The sequence below is a fragment of the Podarcis filfolensis genome, assembly GCF_964270895.1.
Source record: "Podarcis filfolensis genome assembly, chromosome: 6".
NCBI classification, from domain to species: domain Eukaryota; kingdom Metazoa; phylum Chordata; class Lepidosauria; order Squamata; family Lacertidae; genus Podarcis; species Podarcis filfolensis.
In genome coordinates, this window is record NC_139609.1 from 9,305,173 (window position 1) to 9,332,078 (window position 26,906).

A 26,906-nucleotide genomic window follows, 5' to 3' on the forward strand; every position below is an offset into this window, starting at 1 on the left:
TTTTTGTTATCACAGTCTTTTCTAAGGAAGGGGATGGGAGTGCGGGGAGGGTGGGGAGAATCGGGCCTTGCACTTTTACCAGTGTCCCTGTAAACACGGGTGTCTTATTTAAAATGGCTGTGTTTACAGTTTCTTATTTTTAAGACGAAAAAGCCACACCCGTTTGATCATTGCTGGGAACTCCAGCAGAGTCTGGATGGTTTTATAATCTCCGGCAGCAGCTCCTGGCTCTGTTCAGCTGCTCACAGCAGCCATGCCGTTCTCTTCAGGCGTAGGTGCAAAAGTTGAGGCGTGGCAACTCTCTGGGAAAAGAGGACCTCCAACGTGGCCAAAGTGCTAAGGCAGCCGCGCCAGGAACAGTGTTTGACAGCCAACGGAATGCTTTGTGAGGGTCATTCTGATGCTTTGTCAAATAATTCAGCACAAAGTTCCTGGGTTTATTTTATTTTATTGGGGGGGGGGGTGTAGGATGATTTTCTCATTTTCCAACTCTCAGTCCTGGAGGGGGGGGGGTTGCCAGAGGGGGTCAGGGTGAGGAGAGCGGCCGGATGGGTCTACAAGTGGAAGCTGCAACCCTAAGGATGATGCGGGTTAATTTTTATTCCAGCAGCAGCAGCAGCGGCAGCTGAATTTAAAACAGGGCTGCTTTTGTATAAACCACACAGTCTTTCTCTAGGCGAGAGCAGGAGCCACTCCCTCTGTGCAGGTCAGAGGAGCAGCAGTCAGATCCAGCAGAGGATGGGCAGCAGTCAGATCCAAGCACCATGAAAACGCTACCAAGAATGGAAGCCCCATCCAAGCCGAAATAAGGTCTTTCAGTGTCTCTGTCCCGCTTTGAAGCTGCTAGCAGCAAATAAGGCTGACACCCAAGCAGGGCCATGTCCCAGTGGCCCCTTCCTTATCGGTGATCTTTTCTCCAATTTCCACACCAACCTCTGGCTTCTCCTGGGCAGCCTCGCAGTGTCTGGGGGCAGCTGCTCCCATTGCATGTGTCATGCGCCATGCGCCTCTGTACCCCCTTCAGCCATGAGGCCCATTGCTCACTTGCCCCGTTCAGCTGCACAGGAGAAGGGGTCCCGTTTGGTGGCCTGCTGCCATAGCCCAAGCGGTCAAGTTCCCAATTGTGCTGAGGTTGCCACCAGCCCGTGTTTTCATTGTACATTTTGATACCTTGGCCTGGGTGTCAGAACAGAACACATCAGTTCCTTTTTGCAAACCCACAATGGGGTGCCTCTCTGAGGAGGTGGGCCTTGGTGCAAAAGGAAGGGGGCTGGCAAACCCCATGGGCTGCCATTTCTTCCTCTAACCCTCCCCCCCCCTCAACCGGGCAAGCGATACCCAGCCATTGTGTTCCATGCCTCCAAGCGGATGGCAGCAGAGGAGAGGGACCCCGAGGCTCAACGGCAAAGGAAAGGTTTGAGCTTTCTGACCCATGGAATTGTCACTCCACCAAGTAATGGCGGGGAGAGATATGAGGAGATGGAAACAGAGGGTGAGCAGAGGAGGGGTGTGTCCGGGAAAATGTGGGTGACTCAAGGGGGTCTGTGCTGCGGAGTCTTGCTTTGCAAGGTGTTGCGCTGGGAGCAGCAGCCTCTTGGGCCCTGAAACCCTCCCCTGCCTCCAGGGGGGCCTTCATTGCATATCCACCACTCCTACGAATCCGCTACTCTCAGGCCGTAACAGCAGGGTGTGTGTTTTGGAGTCATCCAGCTGCAGCCGTCCCAAAAAGGAATTATAGAAAGGTGCTGAGCTCACCCAACAAGAGGGCACTCTCAGATCACGTTGTCACTTGCCTGGGAAGCAACACAATTCCGAGGGAGAGTTTGGTCCCTTCACAGGACTCTGTTTTTATTTTGTTTGAAGACAGTTCTGTTTTTATGTAATAAAGGGTTCTGGACACCCAGCAGGCAGCTGCTTTCACTATCTGTGTGTCTTATTTGCCAACACTTCAATTTCATCCCTGCTCTTCTCCAGAAGTCCGCACAACATCTGCAAATACCTGTACAGGAAGTCCATCTCTGTAGGATCCTCCTCCTGGTCTTTCTCAGGAGGCCAGCTACCCAGTTCCACGCAGCCAAGTTATGGCAGAGAACCCCTCCAGCTGATATTCTTCTCCAAACCCATCCTACTACCTTGCAGCCCCCGTTGCAGAACTAGGACCAGCTGGTTTTGTACCTCTGCATGCAGGAAGGTAAGGTTAAGGAGACAAGGAGCCCACTTCCTAGGAGTGGACCAGCACACCCCCAGGGAGTCCACCAGGAAGGCTGACAGCCGCTCTTGCCGTCACCTAATGGGTTTTTGCTTTTGAGATTGGACATGGATCCTTATTTTGTAGTTGTTGCTTGTTATAGGGACGCAGGTGGCGCTGTGGTCTAAACCACAGAGCCTAGGGCTTGCCGATCAGAAGGTCAGCGAATTGAATCCCCACAACAGGGTGAGCTCCCGTTGCTCTGTCCCAGCTCCTGCCAACTTAGCAGTTCAAAAAACACACCAGAGCAGGTAGATAAATACTTGTTGCAGCAGGAAGGTAAACACCGTTTCTGTGTGCTCTGGTTTCCATCATGATGTTCCGTTGTGCCAGAAGCAGTTTAGACCTGCTGGCCACATGACCTGTAGACAAACGCCAGCTCCCTCGGCCTGAAAGCAAGATGAGTGCTGGAACCCCAGAGTCACCTTTGACTGGACTTAACCGTCCAGGGGTCCTTTACCTTTACCTTTAGTGGTTGTTTGTAAAAGAATATTCTGGTTTACTGGTTCACTTCCTTCTCTTGGGTGGTGGGGAGATCAGAGCAGCTTTTATAAAGCCAGTAACATGGCTTCTGGAGAAGAAAGCAACACAAACCAAAGTCATGGACAGGTGCATTGTTGTCCCACCCCAAATCATGCTGGGAATGTGTGGAGTCTCTGCTGAGCGGTTGGCCAGGAGATGTTCAGTTCATTTCAGTGGAGGCTCTTTGGACAGTTCTCAGCCATTGCAGGGACAGTCGTTCGGTGTTGCTTTCTTTTTCTTAGCACCCCACAATCCACTTAATCAAAAAGGTAAAAGGTAAAGGACCCCTGGACAGTTAAGTCCAGTCAAAGGTGACTATAGGGTTGTGGTGCTCATCTCGCTTTCAGGCCGAGCGAGCCAGCGTTTGTCCACAGACAGTTTTCCGGGTCCTGTGGCCAGCAGTATTAAACCGCTTTTGGTACAACGGGATACCATGATGGAAACCAGAGCACACGGAAACGCTGTTTACCTTCCCGCCACAGCGGTACCTATTTATCTACTTGTACTGGTGTGCTTTCAAACTGCTAGGATGACAGGAGCCGGGACAGAGCAACTGGAGCTCACTCCATCACGGGGATTCGATCCACCGACCTTCTGATCAGCAAGCCCAAGAAACTCAGTGGTTTAGATCACAGCGCCACCCACTTCATATGCTCCTCTATCTCCCCCCGGTCCAGGGGCGGCCCATCCCATTTCACCTCCTGAGGTGAAAGGGGAAGGTAACAGCTAGCCCTGCCACCAAAGCCTCTCTCACCGGGGCATCTGGTAAAATGTGCTGGAGCACTCCCTGATATGACTGGAAACTGCTGCTGCTGTGCAACCCCAGCAGCAATGAGTGGGGCATCCATGGGGGAACCGCCCCATGGGATTCCCCCGCCAAACGTGGATGCTTCAGTCTGCCTTGGGGGCAGCCTGGCTCTGGCCCCATGGCCAACTCTTCTTGCTGGGGAAGGGGCAGAGAGCAGGTGCTCTGAGCCTCCGGAAGTGCTCCAACAGGGTCTTCAGTAAAGCCCTTTAAGTAGGCATGTAAGGTTAAGGTAAAGGATCCCTGGACCGTTAAGTTCAGTCAAAGGCAACTATGGGGTTGTGGCGATAATCTCGCTTCCAGGCTGAGGGAGCCGGCGTTTGTCCACAGACAGCTTTCCGGGTCATATGGCCAGCAGGACTAAACCGCTTCTGGTGCAATGGAAACCAGAGCGCATGGAAACGCTGTTTCCCTTCCCTCTGCAGTAGTACCTATTTATCTACTTGCATTGGCATGCTTTTGAACTGTTAGTTTGGCGGAAGCTGGGACAGAGCAACGGGAGCTCACCCCATCATGGGGTTTTGAACCGTCGACCTTCTGATTGGCAAGCTCAAGAGGCTCAGTGGTTTAGACCACAGCGCCACCCTCATCCCTTTTAGGAGGCATGTGCAGGGCGTCTCCTGACCCGGAAGTTTAGGGCTGTGCCAGAACATTGCCCTTAATTTGGCAGCCCCTTTTAAGTTACAACATCAGGGCCTCTTAGGCCAGTTTTCCCAGATGGGGCTTCCTTGGAGGGCTACAGCTGTCCTTGGACTCACAGCTGTCCATGGAGGCACAGGTCAAATCTGTGTCCAGGGCAGCTGTTTACCAGCTCCATCTGGTACGTAGGCTGAGACCCTATCTGCCTGCGGACTGTCTCGCCAGAGTGGTGCATGCTCTGGTTATCTCCCGCTTGGACTACTGCAATGCACTCTACATGGGGCTACCTTTGAAGGTGACTCGGAAACTACAACTAATCCAGAATGCGGCAGCTAGACTGGTGACTGGGGGCGGCCGCCGAGACCATATAACACCGGTCTTGAAAGACCTACATTGGCTCCCAGTACGTTTCCGAGCACAATTCAAAGTGTTGGTGCTGACCTTTAAAGCCCTAAACGGCCTCGGTCCAGTATACCTGAAGGAGCGTCTCCACCCCCATCATTCTGCCCGGATGCTGAGGTCCAGCGCCGAGGGCCTTCTGGCAGTTCCCTCATTGCGAGAAGCAAAGCTACAGGGAACCAGGCAGAGGGCCTTCTCGGTAGTGGCGCCCGCCCTGTGGAACGCCCTTCCAGCAGATGTCAAAGCGATAAACAACTACCTGACATTCAGAAGACATCTTAAGGCAGCCCTGTTCAGGGAAGTTTTTAACGTGTGATATTTTACTGTATTTTTGGTTCTATGGAAGCCGCCCAGAGTGGCTGGGGAGGCCCAGCCAGATGGGCGGGGTATAAATAATAAGTTGTTATTATTATTATTATTATTATTATTATTATTATTATTATTATTATTATTATTATTACAGTGGTAGCAACATGGCCTGCCTTCCCCTGGCTTGCTTCCCCTGGCTTGCCCAGCAGGCAGAGGTGCAAAGGAACCAAGATGAAGGCAAGTTCCAGGGAGGACTCCAGGGGGCCATCCCGAATTCAACAGATACTGCGACTCACCTCTTAGCTAGGTGCTGTTGCTGCAGCTCTTCCCTTCCCCTGCCCCAGGTACAGAGTGTCAGCGTTTAACGGCTGTATGACAGTCAATGATTCAGTCCCAGACTCGGAGCATCATGCTACGCTTTCTGCACGCTCGGCATGGTCTATGCTGTTAGAAAAGATGCTGCCGCCGAAGGGAGCAGTGGGGCAGGCATGGAGAGGGAGTCTTCCTTTGGATGAAAGCCAGAAGGAAGGGGGGATGACCTATTTTCTTCCAAAGAATAAGCAATCCATTCGGAAGTGATGCTATGTAGTTCCTTGGCAGCAAATCCTTTCAAAGGACGAGGCTTATAGGGAAGAGATCTCAGAGTCACAGTGGGAGGATATGAAATTTTTTTGTGGGGGGAGCAGGGTGAGGAGTAACCGAAAGAGGCAGCTAAAAACAGCCACCAGCAGGACTCGATGGAGGCTCCCTCCCCCATCATTTTAGGGACCATTCTCTGTCACTCCCTCTTATTTAGATGCTAATACTCAAGTTCCTGGTTGAACCAATCCTGCAACTCATAGCAGGCAGCTTAATGCAACCCCTGGCTCAGCCTGTGGCAGCTGTGAAAAGGGCAAATGTCATGTTAAGAGATCATGGCACTGGCAGTCTTTTTTCGGATCCCTTTCCTAATGATCTTTTACCATTGTGGGAATGTTCAGGGAGGCAGGAGAGGATATATTGTTTAATGATATCCTTCCTAACTTGCATTAGCAAGCTCTATATCGTAGCAGAGTTTAAACATTCCCCTTTAAACGCACAGCGGTTTGCTTGTTGCAGGCTCATCTGAGCCTCTCTGTATAAGATTCCTGGTAAGATCCCTTCTTGTCCCTCTTAAAAAGAACAGACACGACAATCTTATTAAAGTCTGTATAAAAGCAATTTACTCACATTCATTCAGTTCACAGTTGGATCCCTGAAGGCAGACTTAGGTTACAAAAGTATACATACATGTGGAACTATCCCATTAGGGAGTTAGTCCCATGTGACTGCCGACAGTCACTTCTGCTAACACGTGAAAAAACAAAATGGAGAAGAAGCAGCAAAAGAAGAACGTGTACTCCCCTACCCAGTTTAGGCCACACCCACATCTAGTCACATGCAGAGGAAGTATTTCCCAGCTCAGGAGGAAACAGGAAGTTTTCTCCTGGCTGGTACAAAGCATCCCCTAGCATGACCATTCTAGGAATGTTGTACTTCACTGTTATGTGTTTCACGTGCCACAAGCGTGGGGTTCACCTTGATCACAGCTGCCCTTTCTACAAATCTGTGGTGCAACCACAATTGGATCTTGTGTTCAGCTCTAGGCAGGCTTGTCTCCAAAGGGAAAAGGTTCAGGAGGAGGCTACTGAATGACCGGGCTGCCGAAGCAGGGGGAGAGGGAGGCTTAGCAATGATGGAGGTTTATACAATTATGTGTGGCATGGAGGAAGCAGGTTCTTTTCCCTCTCATAGTACAGTGGTACCTCGAGTTACATACGCTTCAGGTTACATACGCTTCAGGTTACAGACTCCGCTAACCCAGAAATAGTGCTTCAGGTTAAAAACTTTGCTTCAGGATGAGAACAGAAATTGGGCTCTGGTGGCGCGGCAGCAGCAGGAGGCCCCATTAGCTAAAGTGGTGCTTCAGGTTAAGAACAGTTTCAGGTTAAGAACAGACCTCCGGAACGAATTAAGTACTTATCCTGAGGTACCACTGTACTAGAACTGAACTGGGAAGAGGGAAACTTCTCATGCCACCTTCAGCTCCTTGCATGGGACATGGGTAGCACTGTGGTCCAAATCACTGAGCCTCTTGGGCTTGCCAGTCAGAAGGTCGGCGGTTTGAATCCCCACAACAAGGTGAGCTCCCGTTACTCTGTCCCAGCTCCTGCCAACCTAGCAGTTTGAAAGCACAACAGTGCAAGTAGATAAATAGGTACTGCTGCAGCGGGAAGGTAAACGGTGTTTCTGTGCACTCTGGCACTCGTCACAGTGTTCGGTTATGCCAGAAACAGTTTGGTCCTGCTGGCCACATGACCCAGAAAGCTGTCTGTGGACAAACGCTGGCTCCCTCAGCCTGAAAGTGACATGAGCGCCCAGGGGTCCTATACCTTTTACCTTTACCTTGGAGGAAAAGGGAGATCGGGGGCTGAAGTGAAAATGGTTGCCAGGGAGGGCCGGCTCGCTCATGACTGAAGCAGCCACTTCAGGCGGCCAAATCCTGCGAGACAGTTCCCCGAAGCCACCTCCCTTGGGCGCACAGCTGCAGCAGCTTATAGCTGGATCTTGTGGATCTCTTGCCGGAATCCACTGCTGCTGCAGAACCCTGGCAGGCAAGGCTTCCAGGATGGAGGAAGGAGCAGTGTCCTGGGGGGCAGGGGGGACCTTGCTATTTTTCCAGACTGCCCCTGCCAGTAAGTGATATACTGAGGGGTGCTTCAGTGACAACTCGGGCTGGGGAAGGGGGTGGAGCTGCAGTCTCATCACTGAAACTGTTTGAATGTTTATCATGACAGCAGCTGTTCTTTCCTTCCCTTCTTAGGAGCCCCGCTGGACCTGAAAAAAGGCTTATTTCATGCAATATCCTCTTTCCCCCAGAGACCAAACAGATGCCTCTGGAAAGGGGGGCAAAAGCTCCCTCCCTCCCTCCCCATGATTCCCAAAATCTGCCACCGTGAGGCTGCCTCTGTGCCTGAAGGCAGTACAAGCGCCATCGGGATTAGTCGCCATTGGTGGTCTTCTACTCCATAATTCTGTCTGTGAACAGAATATTATAATTAATTATACCGCCCTATACCCAGAGGGTCTCGGGGCTGTTCACAGAACAAGATCAACATAAAACACCACAACAAATACAGTGGTACCTCGGGTTACAGACGCTTCAGGTTACATACGCTTCAGGTTACAGACTCCGCTAACCCATAAATATTACCTCAGGTTGAGAACTTTGCTTCTGGATGAGAACAGAAATCGTGCTCCGCCGGCGTGGCAGCAGCGGGAGGCCCCATTAGCTAAAGTGGTGCTTCGGGTTAAGAACAGTTTCAGGTTAAGAACGGACCTCCGGAACGAATTAAGTACTTAACCTGAGGTACCACTGCAATCAAAACGGAAACGACAACCCAATAACACTGCCCCTCCTCCCTGCCAAAAGAGCCACATTTTGAAAGGGTATAGGATGTCAATCAGGTCAACCAAATGCCTGGTCAAAAAGGAACGTTTTTGCCTGGCGCCTAAAGGTCTATAATGAAGGCGTCAGGCGAACTTCCCGGGGAGAGCATTCCACAGACGGGGAGCCACTGCTGAGAAGGCCCCGTTCTCATGTTGCCACCCTCTGGACCTCTTGAGGAGGAGGCACACAAAGGAAGGTGTGCTGGTCCCAAGGGTTGACTGTGCGGCGAGGTCCAAGTCCAGTCCGAGGTCGAGGGTGCAGTATGGAGGCTGTCTGTCAAAGCTGAAGCGGGGTCCAAGGCAGGGAGTTGGGTGAGGTCAGGAACTCTGGCAGAAGAGCAGGACAGGGTGCAGGCAGGAACAGGCTACCAACAATGTTGCTCCCGCAACCTGGGACTGGGGCTTGCTGGCTTTTATCTGCCCCGAGGCATAGGGTGGCCCCAGTCCACAGGTGACTCGCCTCTCCTGGTCTGGAGGCAAGCACTCCTCCTGCTGGAACTTAGTTCCCTCCGCCTCTCTGCCCTGAGCCTCTGCAGCTCAGGAGAGGCTGGAGGGTTACCGGACCCAGAGGCAACCTCAGCTTCCCCTGACGGGGCTGAGAGTGGGGCACCTGCAGGCAATGGGTCCTCCATCACCTCAGGAGCCAGAGCAGTCTCAGCTGGTGCCTGCAGCTGAGGATCCAGCACAGGTGAGGATCCTTCAGGCTCAAGCCCCAGCCCCGGCTCAGCTGGTTCTGGAGGCGGGGAATCCTGTGCAGGCTGGGATTCCTCAGGTTCAGCATCCGAATCCGAATCCCAGGCCATCACATACATTTTAAAGGGTATAGGGTGTTGATCAGGTCAACCCAAGGCCTGGTCAAAAAGCAACATTTTTGCCTGGCACCTAAAGGTGTATAATGAAGGTGTTAGGCGAACTTGCCCGGGGAGAGCATTCCACAGATGAGGAGCCACCCTCCGAACCTCTCAAGGAGGAGGCACACAAAGATGATCTCAGGGTCCAGGTAGGTTCATATGGAAAGAGGCAGTCCTTGAGGTGTTGCGGTCCTGAGCCATTTAAGGCTTGATAGCTCAAAGCCAGCAATTTGAACTGGGCCCGGAAACAAAGCTAGGAGAAGGAGGTGTTGGAAGCTGAAGAAGCAACAGGGTTTAGTGAGCAGGAAGCGGATGGGGCAGAGAGCAGTCCAGACTCAGAGGCAGGAGAGGAGGGGGACCAGGAGGCAGAAATCAGGCAGGCTGCTGAAGAATCCAGGGAGTCTTCCACTCCTCCTGCGACCAGCTCCCTTGCTCCTGGTCTCCCAGAACATGCAGATTGTATTGATCTTTATTGTATTGATCTTTATTATGGCCATTGGCCCATCACACGACAGTTTCCCATACCAACATAATGTACTTAAACCTCCAAATTTAAAACCGCCAAAGCTTACAAACAACAGACAAAAACCAAAGCAAAAACAAAACAAAACCCAACATCATACATTACAATAAGTCTGTAACATAAACATCGCCCTCTGCTCATAAATTAGTAGAAGACATCAATGGTGATATCACCTAATTACAACCTAAAATATAGATAATAGTTTAAAGGGATTATCCGAGCCGCACAGGAGTCCGTTTCTCTTCTTTAGGGATAGGACGCTGATCAAGAATCTGGCAACCATGAGTGATCTTAGGGGGTCATCATCATTTAATAGATATCTCAGTTTGGCTTCATTCGTATCATCGGCAATTCCCTTTAGATATTGAGCAAGAAACTTGCTCCTGGCCGATGAGTGAAAAGCACAGTCAAGAATTATGTGATGCAACGATTCCGGTGCCCCACAATTACAATCACATAAGAGCGATATCTGTCCATTGGAGAGTCTATTTCTCAGCACGTTCGATGGGAAGGTGTTGAATCTTGCCTTTACAAAGGCATATCTATGTGCCGAAGAAGTCAAGGAATTCAAATAGTTTGGGAGCCTTAAGAGGGGTAATAAACCAAGGTTTAGAGGTGAGCAGGTACCATTGCCCAAAACCATTTTCTGCTGCAAGTCCATCTCCTCTAGTTTACAGGTTACTGTTCTTTTAGCTGGGACTATATCCTGCTCTAGTAATTTGGATGGGGAGATTCCCATTGCCGCAGAACATGCAGATAAATGTAGAGGACAAAACAAAGGAGCCTTAGGCTGCTGGGGAAGGAGCCTTAGAGAGCGGTGGAAAGCTGAGGACCTTCAGTCCTTGTAACAGCTTCAGTGGGGCAAGACCTACTGGGAAGACTGGCTGTGATCACCAGGCATGAGCTGTTTTGGTGTGGGGTGTTTTTTTGAAGAAAGAATTCACTGACAGCGGTTGTTTTATTGTTAATCTGCACCAGACTCCAGCTGCTGACACTCTCTCAAGGCATGAGAAAGCTAGGAATGTCCCACAAACAAAAATTTAAGTGCAGCTTAAATTCGCGACCTTACAATAATAATAATAATTTATTATTTATACCCTGCCCATCTGGCTGGGCTTCCTTGGCCACTCTGAGTGGCTTCCAACAGAATATTAAAATGCAGCAATCCATCAAACATTAAAAGCTTCCCTAAACAGGGCTGCCTTCAGATGTCTTCTAAAAGTCTAGTAGTTGTTGTTCTCTTTGTCATCTGGTGGGAGGGTGTTCCACAGGGAGGGCGCCACTACCGAGAAGGCCCTCTGCCTGGTTCCCTGTAACTTGGCTTCTCGCAGCGAGAGAACCGCCAGAAGGCCCTCGGCACTGGACCTCAGTGTCCGGGCAGAATAATGGGGGTGGAGACGCTCCTTCAGGTATACTGGACCGAGGCCATTTAGGGCTTTAAAGGTCAGCACCAACACTTTGAAATGTGCTCAGAAACATACTGGGAGCCAGTGTAGGTCTTTCAAGACCGGTGTTATGTGGTCTTGGCATTACGATATTGTTGCTGAAACAGACATATGGTAAAACGGAACGGGTGTGACTGTGGAATATTAAGGGAGAGGCTTATATTTGGGTATTGTCTCCCCCCCCCCTTGAATTTTAAAAGTGCAGCTTATATTCTGGTGTGGCTTATATTCGGGCCAATACGGTGTGTTGTGATCTTTTCAGTGAACTGACCTAAGACCTCTGGGTATAGGGCGGTATATAAAATATCATCTTCATCACCACCACCACCACCATCATCTGCTCCCTCTTCTCCCTCTGACCACTAATCGTTGTCCCACCACCAATCCCCTGGGTCTGAGCCTTCTTCCCCTGGGGCTTCCCCTGAGGGGTTTCCCAGCTTGTGCCTCCCACCACTCCTCAGCATCCAGCCAGTCCCAGAAAGTGAATCTGGAAGCCTTAGGGCTTCATCTTGGTGTCACAGGTTGCTGTAGCAAAATACATGCAAATTGCACAGAATCCAGCTTTTCGGGTGTACCTTTAAAGCACTGGTAAGGTAAAGGTAAAGGGACCCCTGACCATTAAGTCCAGTCGTGACTGACTCTGGGGTTGCGGCGCTCATCTCGCTTTATTGGCCAAGGGAGCCGGTGTACAGCCTCCAGGTCATGTGGCCAGCATGACTAAGCCGCTTCTGGCGAACCAGAGCAGCACACGGAAATGCCGTATACCTTCCCGCCAGAGTGGTACCTATTTATCTACTTGCACTTTGATGTGCTTTCGTACTGCTAGGTTGGTTGGAGCAGACCGAGCAACGGGAACGCACCCCGTCGCGGGGATTCGAACCGCCGACCTTCTGATCGGCAAGTCCTAGGCTCTGTGGTTTAACCCACAGTGCCACTCGTGTCCCTTGCAGTGGTGCTTCGCAGTAAATCAGGTGGTACAAGTTCAACCACCTGAAAAGCAGGGCCTTGAGACATTGCGGGCGGAAGGGGGGGAGAGAACCCTGCAAAACTTCTTCAGCCAGAGACCATGGAAACCCTGACAAACCCAGATGTGTCCTGCTGGCACCATGGGCTCCTCAGCCCTGCCTCCCGGTCTATGAAAAGCCTATGGATCTGTGCTATAAATAGCGTTGCTTGTTAGAGATCTGCACTGCTCCCACACCTGCATTTTCATGTAAATTAATTCTTGAGGAGGAAACTGAAGCTCTCGGAGGAGTTTCCATGGCTACTGGTGCATGGAGGTCTAGTTGCACACACTTAATGACTGCACCTTCTCGCTGTTTATGGAAATAAAACAAATACCTCTGGTGAGCGTATTCTCAAAATGGGAGGAAAAGGCAGAGTTCGGGGCAGAAGCATAACAGACAGATGAACTGTGAGAATTGCAGCCTGTGATCAGCTACTCGGCCAGAGTAGCACATTAGTTAAATGCCTGTCTCCCCACTTGGGAGCAGCCAGGAGTTGACGTTGGAGAGCATCCTTTGCAGCCACAGTCTCATCCCTTTTGGATAACGCTATGATTAATTGAAATTAAATTGAAATACTTTGTTGTCACTTGTACGACTTGTATACAGTGAGATTACACAAGCACCCACCCCCACTCAGCTCTCTTAGTCTTAATTCCCCTCATTTACTGACGCACACCCACCAGACCCCAAAGTCAGTTGCCCTGTTGTTATCTTTTCATTCAGCAGCCTAACAGCCCATGGATAGAAGCTGTTCTTTACCCTGTTGGTGCAACTAATCATCCTTCTATATCTTCTGCCTGAGGGCAGGAGATCAAGAAAGTGCCGGCCAGGGTGTGAATCATCCCTGAGAATTTTCCTCACTCTTCAGGGTGTGAATCATCCCCGAGAATTTTCCTCACTCTCCTGAGGCAACTTTCTTCCGCTATTCACGGGACAGCCCATAATATCTTGTGCTGTATTCACCACCCTCTGTAGGCACTTCCTATCAGACGATGTCAAACCAGCGTACCACACTGTGATGCAGTATGAAAGGACACTTTCTATTGTGGACCGGTAGAAGGAGATCATCAAATGTTGATTGACATTGTTCTTTCGCAATGCTCTGAGGAGATGGAGTCTCTGTTGGGCTTTCTTAACCACCTGTGATGTATTGATTTTCCTAGTAAGGTCTTCACTGAGATAAACTCGTAATCACTGAGCAATCTGCCCGCATGCAGTGAACCTGCAAGCTTTACCATTCCTAACCTGGAAAAATGTGAGTAGGGGATTCAAGTGTAGAGTTAAGAGATGCCCGGAACATCTGGCCCAGCTCCCAATGTTTTTTCATATGGGGTGGACATGTAAAAGGGTAAAAGAGTATTGGGAAATGATTCATGATGAATTGAAAAGCATGTTTAAAAGTACTTACCCCGACAAAAAACCAGAGTCCTTTCTGTTGGGGAAAATTCAGACTGAAATTCCCAGGTATCAAAAAAAAAAAAAAAAAGGTTATTTATGTACGCTACAACTGCTGCCCGTGTTTTTTTACCTCCAAAATGGAAAACGAGCGAGGTCCCAACCAAAGAGGAATGGCAACTTAAGTTGACAGAATATGCACAACTTGCAGACTTAACATATAGAAGAAGTGAAGAAGAAGAACATACGTTTGAAGAGGATTAGAAAAAGTTTATTGAATATATTGAATTGTGTACAGCTGAAACCACTGGCGGCATTAAGATAAATTCAACAATGAAAATAAGTTTTGGTTGATGCAATAATGGAAAACTGATTGGTACAGTTTTTGTAAAATATGCAGGGATTTATGATATGTAAAATGAACCATGAAAAGAGAAGAAGGGAAGTCATCGATATCTTAAGGATGTAAAATTATTTTAAATTATTATGCCGAATTTTTTTTAATCTTTTTTTTAAAAAAGAACATTCCACATTCCAGCCTCTGTTGCAGATCTTACTGGTAACCATGACCATAATCATAGTTGTCATATAATATGGCTAAAAAAGACAATGATTGTCTAAAGAGGACCTGAGCTTAAAATAAGCAGAAAAACTACAGAACCAGGTGCTGACAAAAGACCAAAATTTAACAGCTGCCGTTTTTCAGTGGCACAGAAATGGGGTGTGACAGAATGGTTTCCTCTTTGTTGCTGCCCCATTGTAAGATTTCCTGAATGCATCCAGTATTATTACTTATCTTGGAGTTATCATTGTCTGATTCACTCCAAAGCGGCGCCAAACTGTGGGAAAAGGGCCCCCCACAACGTTTGGAAGTGAAAATAGATATATAAAAGTCAGTGCTTTATGTGATTCAGCCACATGGTGGAGCAATACACAAAGATTAAAGAAGCCATGATAGCCGGCTCTGAAAAGCTGGGATGGTTTGTGTTTTCAGAGACATGGCCACAAGGCTAGGAGTTAATGACTTTCAACACCTCACAGTCATGTTGACACCATGAACTGAAGGATCCCAGTGTTACTCTGACTCTCGGCCACAAGGAATGTGCAGGAGCAGAATAATGCTAACGCTGTTCTAGGCTGCACCAACGGAAGTCCAGGGTCCTGATCAAGGGAACGCACAGTCCTGCTCTCTCCTGCCTTGGTCAGACCACACCTGGAATACTGTGTCCAGTTCTGGGCACCACCATTTAAGAAGGATGTTGACAAGCTGGAACATGTGCAGAGGAGGTTAACTAGGATGATCAAGCGTCTGTAAGCCAAGCCTTATGAAGACCAGTTGAGGGAGTTGGGTATGTTTAGCCTGGAAAAGAAGAGACTGAGAGGAGATCTGATAGCTATCTTCAAAAATCTTAAGGGCTGTCACATGGAAGAGGGAACAAGCTTGTTTTCTCCTGCTCTGGAGGGTAGGACTCAAACCCATGGCTTCAAGTTACAAGAAAGGAGATTCTGACGAAATATTCGTAAAAACTTTCTGACAGTAAGGGCTGTTTGGCAGTGGAACAGACTCCCACGAGAGGTGGTGGACTCTTCTTCCATGGAGGTTTTTAAGCAGAGCTAGGATGGCCATCTGCCATGGATGCTTTTGCTGAGATTCCTGCATCGCAGTGGGTTGGAATAGATGACCCCTGGGTCCCTTCCAACTCAAAGATCCTATTATTCTATGAAATTGATGTGGATTAATGACAGCCATCCACCAGTTTCATATTCAAAACTGTTTCCCAGCCCCTTATTGATTACTATATATACATTAAAGTAGACAAAAAACAACTTGCAAAAAGGATCAATAAACGTGTCACCTTTATTATATAAACCTTTATCATAATCATGTCAGATTTTCTTTTGTGAATGAAATAAAATGCTTTCAACCAGTTTTTAATAGCCAATAATCAAATGTAGAGCTTGGGGTACATTCAGTGCTTTTTTTCTTTAAAAAAATGTTTATGGGTACTCTCATTTTGACTCACCATTTTACAGTTCAAATTGAGGAAAATAAAAACAGTAAATGGACAAAAGTACAAAGAACATGCGTTACCTCATATTACACAACACCATTGTCCCATCTTTTGTTTTTTACAGTGTCTTCATTAACTTTACACTTCTTTTCTGGCTGTGTTGATGAAAAATAGTTTGTAATTTTCCTACTCATATTAAAATACTGTCCCTCAATGAGGCCAAACTTTCATCGCTAAAACACCACACATCCACATTCCACACATTAAACGCTCGCTTACGTCTGAGACTCAGGAAACACCGGGAATGGAAATGAGGCTGCCATCAGGGGCAGCTTTGGAACTGACGATTCACCGTACTAGAGAAGAAACTAAGAAATTCTAAAATCTTTGTTTCTTCTCCTGTTAGATTCCCAAAATGTTTAGGGGTATGTGTACCCCTGCATCCCCCCCAGAAAAAAGCACTGGGTAAATTTAAACATGGCTTAGATCAACTCCCTAGATGTTCAGTGTCCAGGGGTTCAGTGCCTGGCACCCACAAACTCATGACATTTCACTTCCTTGCAACCTAAGGAAAGCTGTTTATTGGCAGAACACACTGGGCAGAAACTGAAAGAAACAGGGGGATGAGGAGGTCTAAGGGTGAAGTCCTGCTCCTGTCCATCATAATACTGGACAGAATACTATAGGGTGTTGAGAAGGGCTATTTTTAACTATTAAGTGAGAAACAGCATCCATAGTCTAGCCCAGAAGTGTTGTCCCTTGGTGACTCCGCCATGTTGAAAAGTGTGTGTGTTTGCAAGGTTTTTCTCCCCCCCTTTTTAAAATTTTAAATATTTTTATTAAGTACAAATTAGAAAACATACATATTTACAACAAAAGAAAATAGAAAAGAAAAAGAAATTACATATAACCAAGGGGAAAAAATTAGAGAATATTTTGTCTCTTCTCATATTTACAGTTATTTATACCTCTATAAAATGCTATTCACAATAAAGCAGTGAAATGAAAGATATCAGAAAAAGGAAAAAGGAAAATAAAGAAGTAAAAGAAAAAGATCATAGGTGAAATTTTTTTGAAGTAGATAAGTACTCACAATACATAGTCATTTCCCATCTATATTTATATTCAATTGTATAATTTCATCTTGTCCTTATCTACCTTAAATAAAGTGTGTGTGTTTTTTAAAAAAAGACTTCCACCGTGTTTCCTGTCCTGTTCAGAAATGCACCGTGCTGGCTGAAGCCAGGTCTAGTTCTTTTCTAAATTGAATAAAACCACTTAACCCACTGGAAGATATATCTGAAAAATAAATATTAAGGGGAGCAATGCCCATTGTTAAGCAAGGTAGCTAAAGTAACGGAGTCATGTTTACCATTGTGACACGTCCCCTGCTGATTGGTTGGCCGAGAACTTTGGACAGAGCATCTATTAGAGCTTTTTGAGAGAAGGAAAGCGTGAGAAGCAAATTGTGGTTTTTGAAAAAAAATGAAACCATCTCATCTGTAAGTATATCTCTTCTTCTTTCCGCAGTCTGCTTCTTTTGCTATCCCTTAAGGTTTAGACACATAGGGAACCAGGTCATGATTTGATTAATTTTTAAAGATTGTCCTCAGGGCCACCTTAGATGCTTTGAGGGAAATGGCTTGCAGTGCAGAGATAGAATCGAGGAAATAAATAGAATCCATTTCGTGACCTTCTTCCTTTTCTTCCCTAGATGTTCCGGTCTGCGCAGGTTGAGAGAGCTGCTGGCCTCCTGTTGCCGTTCCATCAAAATCCATCCCCTGGACTGTTTGAAGGAGGAATGCGTGATAGAAATGGAAGAAAGATTAAAGTGCGAACAATTTATGTGAGACCGAGAGACCAGGGGATGGACGCCACCAGTGATTCCACCAGTGGTGAGTGTTGATCTTCATAAATGAAAATATTAAGAATCCTTTTTCTTCTTTTCTCTTCCAGGCAGTGACAGCAGTGAGGCCAGAAGCTCCAGCACAGCTGCCCCCCCTGCCTTTGCCCAGTTCCCCTTCCCCAGAAATCCAGTTAAAAAAATAAATTAATAAATATTTCTATTGTTATTCCTTGGGGGTGCTTTTGTCCAACAGTTGTGGGCATGGGTGGAAATCCCAGGTCACCTGACGCCTGGAGCAGAGCTTGATGGTGGTCGCAAGGCTCCCAAATGCGTTGGGAGAGCCAACCGATGTTGCCTTCTTGCCTCCGTCGGAAACACGTTTTGTGGAGGCACGCTTCCTAACCGAAGATTGCACCTCTTCTTAATCTTTTTAGCCATCTGCACAGCTTGGCTAGGAGCGCCCCTTGCTGTGCCCTTACACGTGCCAGGTAGAGAAATGACCCCTTTCTGTTCGGTTGTGCTAGCAGGTGGCATGAATGGTGCTAATATTATTGTTACTATTATCAATGTTATTATTATCTTAATAAGAAAAAGGACTGGAAAAAATAGGCCAGAAGGGAGTCTAGGTCAGAAGTGTTTTTCCTTGGTGACCCCCCATGTTGAAAAGTCTGTCTGTTTGCAATGTGTTTCCTATCATGTCCAGAAATGCACCTTGCTGGATGAAGACAGCTCTAGATCTTTTCTAAATAAATTGAATAAAACCGCTTAACCCACTGGAAGATATATTTGAAAAATAAATGTTAAGGGGAACAATGCCCATTGTTAAGCAAGGTAGCTAAAGTAACTGTGATATCCTCCATTGTGACACGTCCCCTTGCTGAGTGACTTGGCTGAGAACTTTGGGAAGAGCAACTATTTGAGTATAGTGAGTGAGAGAGGAGTTGGTTTCTGACTTGTGTTTTGGGACGAAATGAAGATTTCTTCATCTTGCTTGGAAGTAGGATCTCTTCTTCTTTCCACAGTCCGTTTCTTTTGCTATCCCTTAAGGTTTAGACACATAGGGAACCAGGTCGTGGTTAGGTTTATTTTTAAAGATTGTCCTCAGGGCCACCTTAGATGCTTTGAGGGAAATGGCTTGCAGTGCAGAGATAGAGAGCATCGAGGAAATAACTAGAATCCATTTCGTGACCTTCTTCCATTTCTTCCCTAGATGTTCCGGTCTGCGCAGGATGAGAGAGCAGCTGGCCTCCTGTTGCCGCTCCATCAAAATCCATCCCCTGGACTGTTTGAAGGAGGAATGCGTGATAGAAATGGAAGAAAGATTAAAGTGCGAACAATTTATGTGAGACCGAGAGACCAGGGGATGGATGCCACCAGTGATTCCACCAGTGGTGAGTGTTGATCTTCATAAATGAAAATATTACAAATCTTTTTTCTTCTTTTCTCTTCCAGGCAGTGACAGCAGTGAGGCCAGAAGCTCCAGTACAGCTGTGCCCCCCTGCCTTTGCCCAGTTCCCCTTCCCCAGAAATCCAGTTAAAAAAATAAATTAATAAATATTTCTATTGTTATTCCTTGGGGGTGCTTTTGTCCAACAGTTGTGGGCATGGGTGGAAATCCCAGGTCACCTGATGCCTGGAGCAGAGCTTGATGGTGGTCGCAAGGCTCCCAGATGTGGTGGGAGAGCCAACCGATGTTGCCTTCTTGCCTCCATCGGAAACACGTTTTGTGGAGGCACGCTTCCTAACCGAAGATTGCACCTCTTCTTAATCTTTTTAGCCATCTGCACAGCTTGGCTAGGAGCGCCCCTTGCTGTGCCCTTACACGTGCCAGGTAGAGAAATGACCCCTTTCTGTTCGGTTGTGCTAGCAGGTGGCATGAATGGTGCTAATATTATTGTTACTATTATCAATGTTATTATTATCTTAATAAGGAAAAGGACTGGGAAAAATAGGCCAGAAGGGAGTCTAGGTCAGAAGTGTTTTCCCTTGGTGACCCCCCATGTTGAAAAATCTGTCTGTTTGCAATGTGTTTCCTATCCTGTCCAGAAATGCACCTTGCTGGATGAAGACAGCTCTAGATCTTTTCTAAATAAATTGAATAAAACCGCTTAACCCACTGGAAGATATATTTGAAAAATAAATGTTAAGGGGAACAATGCCCATTGTTAAGCAAGGTAGCTAAAGTAACTGTGATGTCCTCCATTGTGACACGTCCCCTTGCTGAGTGACTTGGCTGAGAACTTTGGGAAGAGCAACTATTTGAGTATAGTGAGTGAGAGAGGAGTTGGTTTCTGACTTGTGTTTTGGGACGAAATGAAGATTTCTTCATCTTGCTTGTAAGTAGGATCTCTTCTTCTTTCCACAGTCCGTTTCTTTTGCTATCCCTTAAGATTTAGACACATAGGGAACCAGGTCATGGTTAGATTTATTTTTAAAGATTGTCCTCAGGGCCACCTTAGATGCTTTGAGGGAAATGGCTTGCAGTGCAGAGATAGAATCGAGGAAACAACTAGAATCCATTTCGTGACCTTCTTCCTTTTCTTCCCTAGATGTTCCGGTCTGCGCAGGTTGAGAGAGCTGCTGGCCTCCTGTTGCCGCTCCATCAAAATCCATCCCCTGGACTGTTTGAAGGAGGAAAGCGTGGTGGTAGACGGAAGAAATATTAAAGTGAGAACGATTTATGTGAGACCGAGAGACCAGGGGATGGATGCCACCAGTGATTCCAACAGTGGTTAGTGTGGATCTTCATAAATGAAAATATTACGAATCTTTTTTCTTCTTTTCTTTTCCAGGCAGTAACAGCAGTGAGGCCATGCCCATTGTTAAGCAAGGTAGCTAAAGTAACCGTGTCATGTCCTCCATTGTGACATGTCCCCTGCTGAGTGACTTGGCCGAGAACTTTGAGCAGAGCATCTATTAGAGTTGAGTGAGAGAGGGAAAGTGTGAGAAGTGAATTGTGGTTTGGGGAAAAATGAAACCATCATCTCGTCTGTAAGTAGGATCTCTTATTCTTTCCCGTTTCTTTAGCTATTCCTTAAGATTTAGACACATAGGGAACCAGGTCATGGTTAGATTTGTTTTTAAAGATTGTCCTCAGGGGCCCTTAGATACTTTGAAGGAAATGGCTTGCAGTGCACGGATAGAGAGTATCGAGGCAATAACTAGAATCCATTTTGTGACCTTCTTCCTTTTCTTCCCTAGAAGTTCTGATCTGCGCAGGATGAGAGAGCTGCTGGCCTCCTGTTGCCGTTCCATCAAAATCCATCCCCTGGACTGTTTGAAGGAGGAATGCGTGATAGAAATGGAAGAAAGATTAAAGTGCGAACAATTTATGTGAGACCGAGAGACCAGGGGATGGATGCCACCAGTGATTCCACCAGTGGTGAGTGTTGATCTTCATAAATGAAAATATTACAAATCTTTTTTCTTCTTTTCTCTTCCAGGCAGTGACAGCAGTGAGGCCAGAAGCTCCAGTACAGCTGCTGCCCCCTGCCTTTGCGCAGTTCCCCTTCCCCAGAAATCCAGTTAAAAAAATTAATTAATAAATATTTCTATTGTTATTCCTTGGGGGTGCTTTTGTCCAACAGTTGTGGGCATGGGTGGAAATCCCAGGTCACCTGACGCCTGGAGCAGAGCTTGATGGTGGTCGCAAGGCTCCCAGATGTGGTGGGAGAGCCAACCGATGTTGCCTTCTTGCCTCCAACAAAACACGTTTTGTGGTTGCACCCTTCCTAACCAAAGAGTGTGCCCTCTTGACCTTCTTCCTTTTCTTCCTTAGATCTTCCTGTCTGCGCAGAATTTGAGAGCTGCTCACCTCCGGTTGCCGTTCCATCAAAATCCATTCCCTGGACTGTATGAGGGAAGAAAGTGTCATAGTAGATGGAAGGAGAATTAAAGTGAGAACCATCTATGTGAGACCGAAAGACCAGGGGATGGATGCCACCAGTGCTTCTACCAGTGGTGAGTGTTGATCTGTCTCCTGCTGTCGTGCCACTAAGATCCATCCCCTGGACTGTGAGGAGGAGGAGACTGTGATGGTGATGGAGAAGGGAAAGGAAAGATAGAGAGTATCAAGGAAGCATCTAGAACCCATTCCCTGATTATTTTCCCTCTTCTTCCCTAGGTTTCAAAGTCTGAGAAGGCTCCATGGGCTGCTGGTCTCCTGCTGTTGCATGCCAAAGATCCATCCCCTGGTCTGTGAGAAGGATGAATGAGAGGAAGTGAACATCATAAAGAACGAGAAGGTGGAGAATGTGAAAATCCAAAGGATATATGTAAAACCATGGGACCAGGGGATGGATGCCACCGATACCAACATGGATGGTGAGTGCTGATCTTTGTTCATGAGGAACAGGGAGGCCGGAGAGAATCTGTCTCACTGAAGGGGGGTGGGGGAGAGGCAGCTCCCTTATTCAAGAAGAGTTCAGGAATGGGATGAAGACTTTGGGAAGAACAATTATTTGAAAGTCCATGTGAGAGGAGGACGTTTTTGAGGAAGCAAACATGTTTTCTAGTGCAAGGAAGAGACTTTCTTCATCTAAAGTGTAAGTAGGATTCCACATTCTTTCTGCATTCTGCTTCTTATGCTATCCCTCAAGATTTAGAAACATAGGGAACCAAATTCAGCACAGAGATAGAGAGTATCAGGGAAGTAACTAGAAGCCATTTCCTGACTATTTTCCCTCTTCTTCCCCAGATTCCGCAGTCTGCACAGGCTGGGTGAACTGCTGGCCTTCTGTTGCCGTTCCATCAAAATCCATCCCCTGGACTGTTTGAAGGAGGAAAGCGTGGTGGTAGATGGAAGAAAGATTAAAGTGAGAACCATTTATGTAAGACCAAGAGACCAGGGGATGGATGTCACCAGTGATTCCACCAGTGGTGAGTGTTGATCTTAATAAATGAAAATATTAGGAATCTTTTTTCTTCTTTTCTCTTCCAGGAGTGACAGCAGTGAGGCCATAAGCTCCAGCACAGCTCTCCCCCTGCCTTTGCGCAGTTCCCCTTCCTCAGAAATCCAGTTAGAAAATAAATATAATAAATATTTCTATTGTTATTCTAATAAAGTCTTTGATCATGACTTTATCCTTGGGGGTGCTTTTGTCCAACAATTCAAGATTGTCCAACACTTCAAAGTTCAAGAAGACTTCCGGGACATCCCTTTTGAAGAAGAAAGAGAACGATTTCTCTTTAATTCTGTCCTTTTCCATTACGGTGTAGCGCTCACTGCAGTCTCTCAGGTTTGCAGGTGTGCCCATGGGTTCAAAGGGTTGGCAACCCAACTTAGACTGCTGGACTAGGACTTGGGGACCCGGGTTCAAATCCCGCCTCACCCATGGAACTTAATGGGTGGTCTTGGGTACTCACTGCCTCTTGACCACCTCACAGAGCTGTTGTGGGGATGGGATGAGGAAGGGAGGCAGGGAGAATAGTGTTAGCCACCTGGAGATCATTTCAGGAAAGATAGGCTATCAACGTAATAATAAATGGGAAAAATAAAAATATTTTCTTTTCTTTTCTCCTCCAGGAAGCCACAACAGTGAGGCCGCAAGCTCTAGCACAGATCTCCCTTCCCCACCAAGACCCAGTTCCCCCTTCCCTACAAACCCAAATAGAGAAATAAATAAATAAATATTATTCTAATAAAGTTCCCTTATGAACATGCTAGTCTGTGATCATCCTTTTGTCCTATGGGGTGCTTTTTCCTACATTTGTGAGCATGGGTGGAAATCCCGAGTCTCGCTGCAGGAGTCGACAGTTTGGCTCCTTCCCTTGTTGTTGCTCCTAGATGGAACTGCGCATGTGCGAAGACAAGACAGAGACTTCCAAGCTGGATCAATAAACGTGTCACCCGTTGTCTGAAAACCTTTATCCTAATCACATGCCAGATTGTCTTTTGTGAATGAAATAAAATTCTTTCAAATAGTTTTTCAATGTTGGCATTTGTCTGTCTTGAGAAGCAATGGAGTGCCCTCTGGGGGTGAGGTAAAAAGTGAATTGTTTTAGCAGTCCCAAAGTGACCTCTCCAGGGAGCAAGACTGGGCAGTGTGTCTGGAGCTCCTGGGCTTCCCAGATGACAAGACTCCCTCTCTTGGCCTTGCAGATGTGTCTCCAAGGAAAGCAGAATTAGGCACCAGTTGGGCTGCAGGAGTTGTCAGAAGGGGTTGTAAACAGCGCCATCCAACCGCCTGAGGGACTCCACTCCAGATTTGTGTAGGGTTTACTCCTTAGACTTTTCAGCTCCCAAAGATATCCCACGAGGCAAATTAGGATCAGAGTTTTCCTTCTCCTCGATGGGCTATCTTTATAGGTGAATGAGCCCCATCTGCGCCTCACTTCCCTCCACAGCATTGCAGAAACCACCTTCTTGACCACTGGGCCCACGCTTGGTCTTGTCCGCTCAATCTGCTGGAGCCTGTCTTTGCACACAGGGGAAGTTCCAAACTCACTGAGCATTTGAGACTCCTTGGCTGCCCTCACCTGGTTGAGGTGGCCAGTCGAAGCTGTTCCCAGGATGCGGCCTCTGTTGCATGCTGACCGTTTCTAGGATCAAGAGAACAGACTTTTTTATAAAAGAATGGAAATGGTTTATTGAATAATTGCAGACAAATTGTAAACAGATAAGAACCCTGGCGGGATTATTGTAATAATAACCCGCTCCCTGTTCACCAAAAAAATAATATAAATATTAAGGATTAGAATATTAATAAAGGTTAGTAAATGAAAGAAGTTAATATTATTAGAAATATGAATTTGGAGAACTGCTAAATAGGTGATATAATAAAATTCAGTTAGAGGGTATTCAAGGAAGTCAGGAAGTTAAAATTTATTTTTATGTGTTTTTCTTTGTTTTTTGTGTGTGGTAATGTTTTTCTTTTTTCTTGTTTTTCTTTGTTTTTTATGTGATAAATGTGAAAACCAATAAAAATTTTTTTTTTGATAAAATGTAGTTGTTTTGTTGCTGCTTTTTTCTGTTCTCAGGCATCCAAGTTAGCCTCCTGTTCCTGCTCCTCTAGTATACGACAGCAACTTCCCCCACTAGGAATCCCTGCTTGGGCTTTCATTGGCCATAAGCAATATCCCATCGAGCCAGGTGGCAACACTCCCTGGAGAGATATGCCCCATCTCGCCCATCTTTGGGGTTTGACTTTGGCTTTGGTCTTGCCTTCAAGGGATATAGCCTCTGTGCATGTACAGAGTTCATGAGTCAGCAAATCAAAGGAAGAAAGCCAGGATTGGCTTTCCTCAGCAGGGACACGAGGTAGAGGAAGGTGTACGTTTAAGAAATCAAATTCCCCAAGGGCTGAAACTCTAATTGTTCAGCCAATTAAAAAACCCGTAATTTCCCAGCAGAGTGCTTGGTATCTGGTGGGCAGGGCTTGTGTGCTTTGATCTGGATGGGTCATGATCCCTTGAATGTCCTGATGCCGTTGTGCAGCAGCCGTAAGTATTGGGGCTCTGGGAGTGAGACATTGTCCTCAGAAGGCAAATAATAACTGAGGTTCCCTTTTCTCTCCCTTGGAGACCCTGAACAAGGAGCTGGCCAGCTTGAGATTTTCCGTTCAGAGTCTAGTGCAACCAGATGTGTTCTCTTGCCAGACAAGAGTGGGGAGAGAGGTAGGAAAAAGGGGGACCAGCACTTGTGCTAAAATGAGCTTTCGTACACGGTCAACCTGCCCCACACTCACATTCCAAAATATCTGCATGCTCACCTATCCAAGAGGTGGCTGGTGTTGGGCTGTGGGGCGGGGGGGTCCCAGAAGGCAGAATAAGTTGCGAAGCAAAGCCCAAGAAGTTTGAGGCATCCTCTTCGCATCCACCCAAACCCAATCTAAACAGCTTTGCTCCAGAACCAGCCCCTCCCTTCAGTTCTGTTCAGTTAAGAATGTCAGTTAAGAGGGACCAACTGTATTTTCTTGATTCTTGCCTGAATGGGCATACACACTGGTAACTGTTTACCTGTAAGCACACCCCTTTAGTTTATCTATTTTTTACATATTAGTAATAATAATAATAATAATAATAATAATAATAATAATAATACCTTTATTGCCAATGTACAACCAGTGTACAATGAAATTAACTGAGTCTCCTCCCGCACAAACAATCTCATTGCACTCTGTGTGCTTGTCGCACAACACACCAACCCCGAAAGTCAGTTGCACTATATTATTTTCCGTTCAGCAGCCTAACAGCCCACAGATAGAAACTGTTTTTTAGCCTGTTGGTACGACTGATTATATTTCTATATCTCCTGCCCGAGGGTAGAAGATTAAAGAGGTGCTGGCTGGGGTGTGAATCGTCCCTGAGAATTTTCCCGCTCTCCTTTTAAAAAAAAATAAAATAAAATCCCTGACAGCGGTTGGATTAGGTGAGCCGTGTGGAGTCCCTTCCACTTACACGTAATATTTTCATAATATTTATCTACAGCACCATTCTCATGATGGTATCTGTTCCAACATTTAAACATTTATTTCAGTTTTCATCATATATTCTGATATTATAGCTCTCCTCTTACCTTCCTGGAACTGCCTCAGACATGTAGTTTAACCATGTAAGTAAGATATATCCTAAATCATTTTAAACTTAACATCTTCCCACTTCACAGGTCTTTCTATTCTTTCTCCTTTTACAAAAAAGTTACAGATCTGCACTGTGTATTGTGCAAACTACTCCGCCTTCCTGACAGTGAGTCTAAAATTATATCCATGCGAAATTTATCTTCGAGAGGTTGCAAGCATTTTGTGGCCTTTTTTACACGTTCTTCAGGCAGGAACAAAACAAATGACATGAGGGCTAGAGACATCATGGGGATTTTGTTGAAGATAGTGACATTCATTATTTAAATGAAGGAAAGATTAATATTTACGAGGGACAGATATATTCCGAAATTTAATTACTCGTTCCGTGGCCACACCTGATTTCATCAAGGCTTCCCCATTCTAGCTGATGGTGCTTCAACAAATTTCCACTTGTGACACATGGGAATTCAAATCTGCATAACAGACAACATTTTAATGTGCATTGGTGATTTTAAATGGTGATTTTAAAGTTGCTTTCTTTTCCCATGATGGTCGTTAGTCTCCCTGGGCTCTTAGGAGAAGAAGGGCAGGATACGAGAAAAAGAACTTCAGTTAATTCATTAAAACAAATCTCATCCAAAGCACTAGCTGCGCTGACATTTCTGAGTCAAATCCTACAGTAATTATAGTGATATACATAACATCCAACATACCAAAACCTCTCCTGCAATCATCCCTCGACTGGTTTTTCCTAAGAGCAACCCCTCTGGGCTCCAGTGCTTTCATACTGCTTGGCATTTCGTAGAAGGAAAGGAATTATAGGACAGTAAGTCACATTTTCCTCACTTTCTAGCTACGGAGATAGCAGGGAATGCGGCCAAGGCTGAGGTGGAAGGAAAACTAGGTAGGTAAAAGTAA

At 46.5% G+C, this 26,906-nt stretch overlaps 3 long non-coding RNA genes across 3 annotated transcripts; 2 read left to right on the forward strand and 1 right to left on the reverse strand.

Moving 5' to 3' along the window:
* Positions 1–15,468: 15,468 nt before the first annotated feature.
* LOC310765989 lies at positions 15,469–16,454 on the forward strand. Its single transcript, XR_014549905.1, has 2 exons — positions 15,469–15,563; positions 16,083–16,454. It is a non-coding gene; the product is annotated as an uncharacterized lncRNA (long non-coding RNA).
* A 3,093-nt stretch (positions 16,455–19,547) lies between these two features.
* On the forward strand, positions 19,548–23,394 carry LOC310765976. The gene is made up of 2 exons (XR_014549890.1): positions 19,548–19,643; positions 20,301–23,394. It is a non-coding gene; the product is annotated as an uncharacterized lncRNA (long non-coding RNA).
* A 280-nt stretch (positions 23,395–23,674) lies between these two features.
* On the reverse strand, positions 23,675–25,382 carry LOC310765987. Its single transcript, XR_014549903.1, has 2 exons — positions 25,179–25,382; positions 23,675–24,009 (listed from the first exon to the last, which is right to left on the reverse strand). It is a non-coding gene; the product is annotated as an uncharacterized lncRNA (long non-coding RNA).
* Positions 25,383–26,906: the final 1,524 nt, after the last annotated feature.